Source organism: Tachypleus tridentatus, chromosome 9 (assembly GCF_004210375.1).
Source record: "Tachypleus tridentatus isolate NWPU-2018 chromosome 9, ASM421037v1, whole genome shotgun sequence".
In the NCBI taxonomy this organism is placed as follows: domain Eukaryota; kingdom Metazoa; phylum Arthropoda; class Merostomata; order Xiphosura; family Limulidae; genus Tachypleus; species Tachypleus tridentatus.
The window spans coordinates 6,080,516-6,093,568 of NC_134833.1; the positions used below are offsets into that span (position 1 = coordinate 6,080,516).

The 13,053-nt window shown below is 37.1% G+C and overlaps 1 pseudogene; it reads left to right on the plus strand.

Moving 5' to 3' along the window:
- Window positions 1–588: 588 nt before the first annotated feature.
- On the plus strand, window positions 589–12,413 carry LOC143224704 (uridine phosphorylase 1-like; annotated as a pseudogene).
- The last annotated feature ends 640 nt before the right edge of the window (window positions 12,414–13,053 follow it).

A 13,053-nucleotide genomic window follows, 5' to 3' on the forward strand; every position in this document is an offset into this window, starting at 1 on the left:
AGTTGACCTTGAGTGAGCAGTGTGATAACAAGCTTTTCCAGATCAAACTTCCTATAGCTCTTTGGCCGTGTTGCTTCCGTAAGGATCAGAAGGAGGGGGTTGTTCTGGCTGGACTACACATTGATCACGGTTTTTTTTTAACTCGCTGTTTACTTTTATCTGGGACTGATGCACCAATGTGAGGTCTGTGTAACACTCAAGTCACAATAGCCCACATTTTACTGTCGCGCCGTCGCTAACCGTGAGCGAGTTTATCTTTGACATGTTTTTGCCATGGATCCACTTTTGACATTAGACAGTGCCATTGGACACTGGTTAAAGTGAAACTAACACGCTGTGTCGTCTACTAAACTTTCACTGATAAACTAAAGCTCGGTGAATTCGATAGAACAAATAACCTGAGATAAATTTTTTGTTTAAAACTTTGTTTTATTTTCGAAATATGTTTTTAATTTTTTACCTCTGTAAAAGTGCATCGAACAATATCATATAAGTAAGCGGTGTTATTACACTATTATAAGTAAGCGGTGATATTACACTATTAACTTATAGTGGACTTCATGTGTAGAAATCAAGAAGGAAGTAGTCCTGAAGAACCCACACATCCACTTCCTGGAGGAAGACATCCTGTATCACCTATCATTTAGTACACGTACCCACAACTTTCTGGAAATGTTTGGAGACGTCAAGGTGTGTGGAAGTTAAGTGTGAAATGTGATCCTTTAAAACAAAACTCATCAGTCTGCGTATAAACAAATCTTATCTTAAAGGTAAGAGTCTGGATTTGTTTTGTAAACCGGAAAATTGGCACATCGAGGCAACCGTCTGGACTGGTTTTGCAAACCGGAAGGTTGCTTGCTTCTCAAAGAGTGTCAAAACAGGTAACATACCACAACGTCCAGTTTTAGACTGTCGAAGCATGATTCCAAACACACAGAAAACAATAAGATAAAACATGGACATTTATACAGCTGCAAAATGAAATATTCAATCAATGGCTAATCTTTAAGTTTGGTAACTTTATGGAAAATGTTAAAACGTGTCTTATAACTGATATTAAAAGTAATATGTTTATAAAAAAACGTAAGTGTTAACCTCTGATTTTGGCTTTTTTAGTTCGTCTGTGTAGGAGGGACGGCCAAGAGGATGGAAGGTCTTGCGTATTTAATTGGACAGAAAATAGAGTAAAGTTGCCAACTGGGGCAGTTTTACAGGATATTAGTAGCCAAGGTCAACGTTATGCTATGTACAAGGTTGGACCAGTTCTAACTGTCAGCGTAAGTCTTTCTTTATATTCTTCTATATTTAAAGAAAGACACGTGTAATTATCAATGTATATCCTACTGTTTAAAGAAAGATACTTGTAATTATCAGTGTATGTCTACCTTTATATCCTATTGGTTAAAGATGCGTCAGTAGGTGGTTTTGGGTCCTGTTTCCTGGTTTGACATCTGACTGTCACTGATAGGTCAGTAGGTGATTTTGAGTCCTGTTTCTGTTTCCTGATATATCTATAATCGGCAGTTGGTGGAAGTTTCATGTTGTAGTGCACAGTGTTTTAAATAACCATAAAGGACGTTGCGTTGTTCAACCAAAGGACTACAGTTAGGTGAGTATGTGCGTTGGTCTGAGATATGAATCGCCAACACTTACAGTTGGAACGTTAAAAAAGGAATGGTCTAGAATAATCTAGACCAATGTGCCTGAATTTAATGGTAACAAGTTTTTTGTCGTATTTTCTAACCGTTGGTAATGTGTGTTATAATTTAACATCTGTTTTATCTCAGCATTAATCGTCATGGGTCTCTATCTGTTTCGAACATTTGTATTGTTTTAGTTACAACGTAGTGCTCATAGAGTAGAAGTTTGCTTCTACACACGTGTCTCGTGCACCATAACATACACGTACATTTTAAAATGTGAAAATATCGTTGCTGTTGTGCACAACACGTTAAGAATACTTTGAATATATGATTTAATTTAAATGTAATGATTACTTGTAATAAAAGGGTTTTCAATTAAACAAACTGATTATAGTGTCTTCATTAATAAATTATGCAGGTTGGTATTTTAAAAGGTGAAAAACTACCTTTAGAGACAGTTACGGTTACCGTAATTATTTTTATCTAATCTCATCGTTTCTTCACATCTGAAGATGTGCCTTAGAATTCACCATAACACGAGATAACTGTTCGATCGATAGTCCTGATTATTTGATTTGGATAAGGTTGTATCTTATAAATTTATTTGGAAAGGTTTAGTGGATTTAGTTCAATTTATAACAATATTTGTATTAACTTGACGACAAATGACAAAGCATTGGAAACAGACAGACCTAATATGTGTCTCAAGATGTTGAGATACATTTTTACATTTAGTGGGTTTTCGTCATTATGAAGACCTAATACGTGCCTAAAGGTTCCTGTAAAATGTCCGTTGCAGATTTCAAGTTGGTGACATCATCATTTTAGACACATGTTTTGTATCTACGCCCGAAAGACCTTTTGTTCTATTACGTGGTGGACAAAACGTTTCAGTACGACCCCTCAAATAAAGATGGTGTATATGAAAGACATGAACAAAACGTTTCAGTACGACCCCTCAAATAAAGATGGTGTATATGAAAGACATGGACAAAACGTTTCAGTACGGACCCTCAAATAAAGATGGTGTATATGAAAGACATGGACAAAACGTTTCAGTACGGCCCCTCAAATAAAGATGGTGTATATGAAAGACATAATTTACTATACATTGACACATTTCCGTATTGACGTATTAATACAGGGTAAAAAGGTTCATTTAGTGATCCAAAATATCTGGATCATGACTTCTGATGACACGTCTCCACGTGCAATGTAACATCCTCCATATTAAAGTGAAACTTTTAACTGTTGTTTCGTATCGTTCCTTAGTGAAACTTGTATTACTAAAACACGAAACACTAAACTGATAACATGAGATTTAAATTATAAGGGGGACTCATAAAAGTTTTACTTTATCTTTAGTTGAATGACTCCAGCAGCTTCTTTCTTGGTAATTTCTTCACATGTTGGTTGAGTGTTTCAGGTCACTATCTTCTTGGTTGTGGAATCCTTTACGAATAATACACAAACCACTGGACATACCATAACGCTAATATATGATGGTACTTGCGCTAGTCCATTATTCCATCTATTTTTACAAATGTCACCTGTTGTTTTAACATAAAAAATATCCCCAAACCGTCACAGTGCCTACCCCATGCTACAAGATAGAAGCTAGGCATTGAGGTAGGTATCTTTCACCTTTTCTTCTGCCAGATGTACAACGTACACTTTACACCAGATATTTCAAACTTGAACTCACCTGTCCATAACACCCTTTCCTAATCACCAACAGTCCAGTTTTTATACATTTTAACAATCTTCAGTCTCTTGACAATATTTGGATATTGAATTAAATGTATTTTTAACTGCTACACAACCATATATTCTGGTTGAGTCTTCTTCATACTGTAGATCTGGACACTTTTCTGTTATTTGGTACATGGTTGTTTATCTCATGTTTGAGATCAGTGACGGTCCTCCTTCTGTCCTGAAGGCTACATAAACAAAGATACTTAACATTAGTATCATTGAGTTTAGGTGTTCTTTCCTCTTTTTATATTTACTTGTCTCGGTCTTGCAATCTAGGATGTATCTGACAGTGTTTGTGGATCATTTCAAGTCTGCAACAGTTTATGAGAGAGTCGAACCAGCACCATGTAAAGCTTTTATGTAAACTCTCTGCTCTACTGATAATTCTCTACGCTTTTTTGGGTTATAGCGCAACAACATAACTTAATATATAGTGTTAAACACTGTTTTTCTCTAGGTTTATTTGTGGAGTGCCATTAAATTAATTTATTCTAACATATACCTGTACCGTATGTTAGCTTTCTATATAATTAAGACACTGCATGGTGAGAGTTACTTCATCACTGTGTTCATTTTAAACAGAACTCTTATAACATGCCCTTGGTACACGTATGTGGGAATTCTAAAGATTGATAAATATTCCCACCCTGCCCATTCAGCCCTTAACAGTGAAACATTACCACAGTGTGGAAAGTTGCATTCTGTAATGGAATGGAACAATTAGCTCCATAGAATGACAGAATATTATCTGTCAGTACTGTGTATCAGTTGCCTTTAAGTCGGTTACGATGTCTGATGGGTAAAATAGCTTTACATAAATATAGCTTAATAGATCCTGTTAAACTTTACCAAAAACGAAACTAAAGTGAAATTATTAATATGTAGCACGGGATGGGTGTTCCCTCCTTGTCAATCTTGCTCCACGAGGTCATAAAGCTACTTTACCACGCTAAGTGTAAGGATGTGACGTTTATAAGGATAGGAACGTGTGGCGGAATTGGTAAGTGAAGCACTTTAATTACCTTACGTTGTTTTAGATAATCATACGGAAATGTGTGTGCCTTTTCCATTTATATAAACGCGCCATCTAGTGTGCATTTTTAAATATTCCTTTCTAAAATGCCAGAAAGGATAATGTTGCTGGAAAAACTTTTTATTTATGTAGGTTCATAATAAAGACTACATTTGTTTTTGTAAATTATACATGATTCACGTATCGTTCATCGCACTTCAGGGATCGAACCTGGAACCACAGTAATCAGTGAAACAGTTGTTGATGGTTTGTTGCGGCCTTATCTGGAAATGGTAAGTTGAAACTAATCGCATAACGACTACTACTGCTTCAGTTGAAACTAAACTAATTAAGTTTAAAGAACAAGTGAAGAAAAACCTTTTATGAAAAGGAATTTATTATAAGCATGGTTCATATGAATCATCTTAAAACAACGTAAACAACATAGTAGGGATGGCATTTCTATCATCCGTATAATATAGCACAGACACACAGTGTAGTAGAATATTAACAGAATAATTTAAACTCGACTGTCATTGAATAGTTCTATATGTTAACTCTTGCGTGTTATATATATTGGGATACAAATGTCATACCTGTTTACACTGATATTAGCCATCCCAACATTAATTTGTTTTATTTGATTGCAGTGTCTCAATAGACACTGGACGGTTGGTAACAAATACAATGAGGATTCAACTGTAATGTTTATCTGTTATTGGCTGGAAATCCCTGTTTCACACTGTACTTTCTTACAGATAACATGGTTTACACTAGAAATGTGACTTTTAATTACTACTAGTTAATATTTATAAAAGCGGATGCTCTATTTTGAAACTATGTCAGTCAGTGAACTCGGTTCATACCACTGGTTTTGAGTTATGTAATGAAAAGTATCAACAAGAAATTCAAACTTTTTCTGTGATATTTGCGGACATTTCTAGAACTTCTTACACAGATATTGTTAGAAAATGCAACTCTGTAGTGTTGTAGAGTTCTGACGGCCTCTTAAGATATTCAAAATACTATTTTACTGAAATTTATCGTTCTTTCCTAAACGATATCTTGTATGTTTTCACCAAATTCAATGCATCCGTGTTTGAACAGTGGCTCATCTATTGAAGTTTTAAAATTCTGTTCCAATAGGAAACAAATGACTAGTTTATGTAGTTCGCGATAGGTGGTTAATATAATTGACACAAGTATGGGCCTTTTAACTCGGCTTAGCAAGAAGTTTGTTTACCCATTGTTATTAACTTAATGTGTTTTTTTCTATCAACTGAAATGATTTTAAATTAAAACGAAAAATTAATTGTAAGTTTCTGTTAAGTTATCACTCACGTTTTTGTTTAAATTATTATTATGATTCATTTAATTTTTGTGCAACTCAGTAACGTTTGACAGTGGAACTTCTGCCATCTATCGGTAACATTTCTAGAGTATTTTCTGAAAGTATTAGTACCATTTTGAATAGACAACGAACATTAGTTAACATTAACTATTACTATACAACACGTTTAGGTCTCAAATTAAATTACATATAAAGCACTTGGATGTAACCTTATTTGGTACAAGCTGTTCTAGTCACGTGATATTTATATACATCCATCTTTCAAAGATAATTCTGAGTTTTCGACCGATACAACTTTTGTATTCGTCGATTGAACGACACCATTTAACACTGATTCCTCATTTCTTGGGTGATTTAGTGATTGATCAGACCTTAGTCATCTGAAGTCTTAAATAATAATAATATACATGTATATATTTGTTTCTGTACAAAATGTACAGTTTCTTAGATGTTATGAACATGAAAACGGTTTAAGACTTAAGTTCAAATGAAAGTAGATTTCAATCAACATCGTTGTTTTATTAAGAAGCACATTGAACCCTAAAGTACATAGTGTTATAAAGGAAAACTTGATTTAGCAGATATTATCTTACTAAACGACTCCCGGTTTTAGTGTTATGTAATCTATCAATCTAATGTTAGCTCAATTTATGTTGCCAGAAATGTCATCTCAACATTCTTTGCATTAAGTTCAAATGAAAAAATTATTTCTTTCACGTCTTACAGATTTAGTTAAACACATATCCTGTCTTTGTGTTACTTTATTTACAGATATAGTTAAACACATCCTGTCTTTGTATTACTTTATTTACAGATTTAGTTAAACACATATCCTGTCTTTGTGTTACTTTATTTACAGATATAGTTAAACACATCCTGTCTTTGTATTACTTTATTTACAGAGTTAGTTAAACACTTATCCTGTCTTTGTATTACTTTATTTACAGATTTAGTTAAACACACATCCTGTCTTTGTATTACTTTGTATTACATTTAGTTAAACGTATATCCCTATCTTTGTATTACTTTATTTAAAACATATCCTGTCTTTGTATTATTTTATTTACAGAGTTAGTTAAACACTTATCCTGTCTTTGTATTACTTTATTTACACATTTAGTTAAACACACATCCTGTCTTTGTATTACTTTATTTACACATTTAGTTAAACGCATATCCTGTCTTTGTATTACTTTATTTACACATTTAGTTAAACGCATATCCTGTCTTTGTATTACTTTATTCACAGATTTAGTTAAAAGCATATCCTCTCTTTGTATTACTTTATTTACAGATTTAGTTAAACACACATCCTGTCTTTGTATTACTTTATTTACAGATTTAGTTAAACGCATATCCTGTCTTTGTATTACTTTATTTACAGATTTAGTTAAAAACATATCCTGTCTTTGTATTACTTTATTTCTTATTAATTGTCCAATTTCTTTCACTTTCCTCCTTTAGATATTTAATATTTAAAGTATTTTCTCTTATTTTAACATTTGCATGTTAAGTATTGGAAGTTGTTTAGAGGGATGTGTTACTGGAGTGCCCTCTATCTTGCTTGAGAAGGGAAATAGCGTGGAATTAATATGAAACTGTTCGGTGTTTCACGTTAGTTAGTCACGTGACCGTAAATTAACGTATATTTAGGTCTGCTGCCTTCAGTCTAGTAACTTTGATACACAACTGTTACGTCTTTATTGAAACAATCAAATGCTAACTGGTGTTGTTGCTGATTTTCGTATCAGCCTGTACTTGGTCAAATCATCCGACGTCCAGCTAAACTCGATCAACTCCTGGTGGAAGAACTTAAATCCATAGCAGAGGAACAACTGCCTCAGTTTCCTTTGGTGGTTGGAAAGACACTGTGCACACATGATTTTTACGAAGGTATGTTGGACATCAGAATATGAAGAGATAACCCTTGTTTCTTTTATATATTATGAATCCATTGCAATACATGTTGTTATATCTTATGATGACCCATAATGTAGAACCATCACTGTTTTTACATCTTATGGTGACCCATAATGTAGAACCATCACTGTTTTACATCTTATTTACAAACAAGGAAATCTCTGACAGGTGGGTTGTAAGTTCAATAAAACAGTAGGAAGGAGTCCATTAAAAACAATGACATCTCTCACAGGTGGGTTGTAAGTTTAATAAAACAGTAGGAAGGAGTCCATAAAAAACAAGGAAATTAAAGTGAGCGTCTCAGAAACGTCTGTTCATCTCAAACTAACAGCAAACATTCTAAGTGTGATTAATTAACATATAAAGGATTTTAAATTGGAGATTGGACCTTTAAAGGTTATTAGTGGTAAGAATGATGCGCGGGGTTCCCTAACTGATACTGGTCACAAGGATGACGAGTGGAGTTCCTTAACTGATACTGGTGACAAGGATGACGAGCGGTGTCCCCTAATTGATACTGGTGACAAGGATGACGAGTGGAGTTCCCTAATTGATACTGGTGACAAGGATGACGAGTGGAGTTCCCTAACTGATACTGGTGACAAGGATGACGAGTGGAGTTCCCTAACTGATACTGGTGATAAGGATGACGAGCGGTGTCCCCTAATTGATACTGGTGACAAGGATGACGAGCGGTGTCCCCTAATTGATACTGGTGACAAGGATGACGAGCGGTGTCCCCAATTGATACTGGTGACAAGGATGACGAGTGGAGTTCCCCTAATTGATACTGGTGACAAGGATGACGAGTGGAGTTCCCTAACTGATAGCTGGTGACAAGGATGACGAGTGGAGTTCCCCAACTGATATTGGTGACAAGGATGACGAGTGGAGTTCCCTAACTGATACTGGTGACAAGGATGACGAGTGGAGTTCCCTAACCGATACTGGTGACAAGGATGACGAGTGGAGTTCCCTAATTGATACTGGTGACAAGGATGACGAGTGGAGTTCCCTAACTGATCTGGTGACAAGGATGACGAGTGGAGTTCCCTAACTGATATTGGTGACAAGGATGACGAGTGGAGTTCCCTAACTGATACTGGTGACAAGGATGACGAGTGGAGTTCCCTAATTGATAGTTCTGGTGACAAGGATGACGAGTGGAGTTCCCTAACTGATATTGGTGACAAGGATGACGAGTGGAGTTCCCTAACTGATACTGGTGACAAGGATGACGAGTGGAGTTCCCTAATTGATACTGGTGACAAGGATGACGAGTGGAGTTCCCTAACCGATACTGGTGACAAGGATGACGAGTGGAGTTCCCTAACTGATACTGGTGACAAGGATGACGAGTGGAGTTCCCTAACTGATACTGGTGACAAGGATGACGAGTGGAGTTCCCTAACTGATACTGGTGACAAGGATGACGAGTGGAGTTCCCTAACTGATATTGGTGACAAGGATGACAGAGTGGAGTTCCCTAACTGATATTGGTGACAAGGATGACGAGTGGAGTTCCCTAACTGATACTGGTGACAAGGATGACGAGTGGAGTTCCCTAACTGATATTGGTGACAAGGATGACGAGTGGAGTTCCCTAACTGATACTGGTGACAAGGATGACGAGTGGAGTTCCCTAACTGATACTGGTGACAAGGATGACGAGTGGAGTTCCCTAACTGATACTGGTGACAAGGATGACGAGTGGAGTTCCCTAACCGATACTGGTGACAAGGATGACGAGTGGAGTTCCCTAACTGATACTGGTGACAAGGATGACGAGTGGAGTTCCCTAACTGATACTGGTGACAAGGATGACGAGTGGAGTTCCCTAACTGATACTGGTGACAAGGATGACGAGTGGAGTTCCCTAACTGATACTGGTGACAGGGATGACGAGTGGAGTTCCCTAATTGATATTGGTGAAAAGGATGACGAGTGGAGTTCCCTAACTGATATTGGTGACAAGGATGACGAGTGGAGTTCCCTAATTGATATTGGTGACAAGGATGACGAGTGGAGTTCCCTAATTGATATTGGTGACAAGGATGACGAGTGGAGTTCCCTAATTGATATTGGTGACAAGGATGACGAGTGGAGTTCCCTAATTGATATTGGTGACAAGGATGACGAGTGGAGTTCCCTAATTGATATTGGTGACAAGGATGACGAGTGGAGTTCCCTAATTGATATTGGTGACAAGGATGACGAGTGGAGTTTCCTAATTGATATTGGTGACAAGGATGACGAGTGGAGTTCCCTAACTGATACTGGTGACAAGGATGACGAGCGGTGTCCCCTAATTGATACTGGTCACAAGGATGACGAGTGGAGTTCCCTAATTGATACTGGTCACAAGGATGACGAGCAGTGTCCCCTAATTGATACTGGTGACAAGGATGACGAGTGGAGTTCCCTAACTGATACTGGTCACAAGGATGACGAGTGGAGTTCCCTAACTGATACTGGTCACAAGGAGGACGAGAGTGAGTTCCCTAACTGATACTGTCACAAGGATGACGAGTGGAGTTCCCTAACTGATACTGGTCACAAGGATGACGAGTGGAGTTCCCTAACTGATACTGGTCACAAGGATGACGAGTGGAGTTCCCTAACTGATACTGGTCACAAGGATGACGAGTGGAGTTCCCTAACTGATACTGGTCACAAGGATGACGAGTGGAGTTCCCTAACTGATACCGGTCACAAGGATGACGAGTGGAGTTCTCCTAACTGATACGAGTGGTTCCTACGAATGACGAGTGGAGTTCCCTAACTGATACTGGTCACAAGGATGACGAGTGGAGTTCCCTAACTGATACTGGTCACAAGGATGACGAGTGGAGTTCCCTAACTGATACTGGTCACAAGAATGACGAGTGGAGTTCCCTAACTGATACTGGTGACAAGAATGACGAGTGGAGTTCCCTAACTGATACTGGTCACAAGGATTCACTTGAAGACTGTGAATTGTCTGAGGTTTAAAAAACTTTATTCATAGAAAGCAAGGTATTTTTGGTCCTGAGTAAATATGGGAACTTGAATCGTATAGATGTTAATCCTTGATGATCAGTATAAAGATTAGACGTTAAAAATAAAGTAACAAGTTGGTATCACTTCAGTACTGAAGGGTGGAAGGACTCGAGACTCCGATAAAATAAGTGTTTCTAACTCACTTGTTAAAGTAGTATAAAAATAAAACTTCGATTTACTAAAAGAAATCTTGCCTTACTAAACAGTTTCTGACATTTCTGCTTATCTGGATAATGAAAACTGTGTGGCTGCTTGTAACTGAGTAGTTTCACGTAGTTTGAACAAGATGTGCCTTTTTTATGTAAACTAAGTTTTATTCATATTTCGTGATTGATTAGTTTAAATTTATTAGATATTTAACAGTTTTGTCGATCAGGTTTTAGTGGTTTTCTCAATATTTAACCGAAAGGTATTCTGTGGCACGTAGGTCAGGGTCGTCTAGATGGAGCTTTCTGCTGCTATACTGAGAGAGAGAGGAAGATTACCTACATCACCTGCAGGATGTCGGTGTTATTAACATCGAGATGGAATCGTTAGCTTTGCTTCAGTTTGTAACTACTGCAACCTGAGAGGTGAGATTCTGAGAGTTCGTTAGGTGAACGTGTTTAGACACTAATAACATGTTGGAGGGGTTTTATACCTGGACTTAATGTATAAGTTCTCGTTCTTAAGTTGTTACTTCAAATGGCGGATATTGTCAACACCCATGCTCTATCCTTTTGTTATTTTAGACTGTTTATTGGATCATGGAGAAGATGCGTTCAATGATGTGTTTGACACCTGTGTTTTTAAGGCCCTGCAGGCACTTACCAACATTACCACAAAGGTTTTGTCTGCGTTTGAGTGTTATAATGGAAAATAAATGAGTATTGTTGATAAATTGACTAATGTCGTAACTAAACTAGGTTTGTATCCATCAGAAAAACTAATGTTTTTATCCTTTCAGGAAAATATGTCAACGCTAGGCATAATACATATCCCTAAACCAATGATATATATGCTATCGCTAGGCCTAATACTTATCTTTGCAAGATATTTTTGTTATACATGGGCCTAACTCTCATGTTTGTCGATGACAGAATGGTTTGGTTCTATAGCTTGTTTGTTCTTTCAGGAGCTGTAATGTGTGTGTCAATTATTGATCGACTACAGGGAGACCAGATTCAAGCAAACAAAGCAACACTAGAAGAGTGGCAAAGAAGGCCTCAAGAGGTCGCTGCAACTTTTATCAAGTCTCGTCTTGCTGAAAGCTGACCGGAATGTTTTATGTAGAAGGACACCTTTCGCTTAATGTTCATGCATGCTAACACGTGTTATAATGTATATTTAACGTCGTCTATAGGAAGACCAAAAACCTAACATATTCCATTGTAATTTACGTTGTACGACATTTAACGTTTATTCATTATTTTAAATTCTCGTTTTCCTTTAATATGTTTCAGATATTTTCATATTAATTTAAAAGATTTGTTATATAGCCGAGTACACGTTTAAATATCGATTATAACTCAGTTCACATCTTTTATGACTACAGCTGTTTATTAAATTAAGTAGCTACACAATAAATTTGATGGGTTGTTTGAACCTTACCTTTGTAACTCTGTTTGTTGTGAAGGTGATAGGTTGGTTTGAACCTTACCTTTGTAACTCTGTCAAGGTGATGGGTTGGTTTGAACCTTACCTTTGTAACTCTGTCAGGTTGATGGGTTAGTTTGAACCTTGCCTTTCTAACTCTGTCAGGTTGATGGGTTAGTTTGAACCTTGCCTTTCTAACTCTGTCAGGTTGATGGGTTAGTTAAAACCTTACCTTTGTAACTCTGTCAGGTTGATGGGTTGGTTTGAACCTTGCCTTTGTAACTCTGTCAGGTTGATGGGTTGGTTTGAACCTTGCCTTTGTAACTCTGTCAGGTTGATGGGTTGGTTTGAACCTTACCTTTGTAACTCTGTCAGGATGATGGGTTAGTTTGAACCTTACCTTTGTAACTCTGTTTGTTGTGAAGGTGATGGATTGGATTGAACCTTACCTTTGTAACTCTGTCAAGGTGATGGGTTGGTTTGAACCTTACCTTTGTAACTCTGTCAGGTTGATGGGTAAGTTTGAACCTTGCCTTTGTAACTCTGTCAGGTTGATGGGTTAGTTTGAACCTTGCCTTTGTAACTCTGTCAGGTTGATGGGTTAGTTTGAACCTTGCCTTTGTAACTCTGTCAGGTTGATGGGTTAGTTTGAACCTTGCCTTTGTAACTCTGTCAGGTTGATGGGTTAGTTTGAACCTTGCCTTTGTAACTCTGTCAGGTTGATGGGTTAGTTTGAACCTTGCCTTTGTAACTCTGTC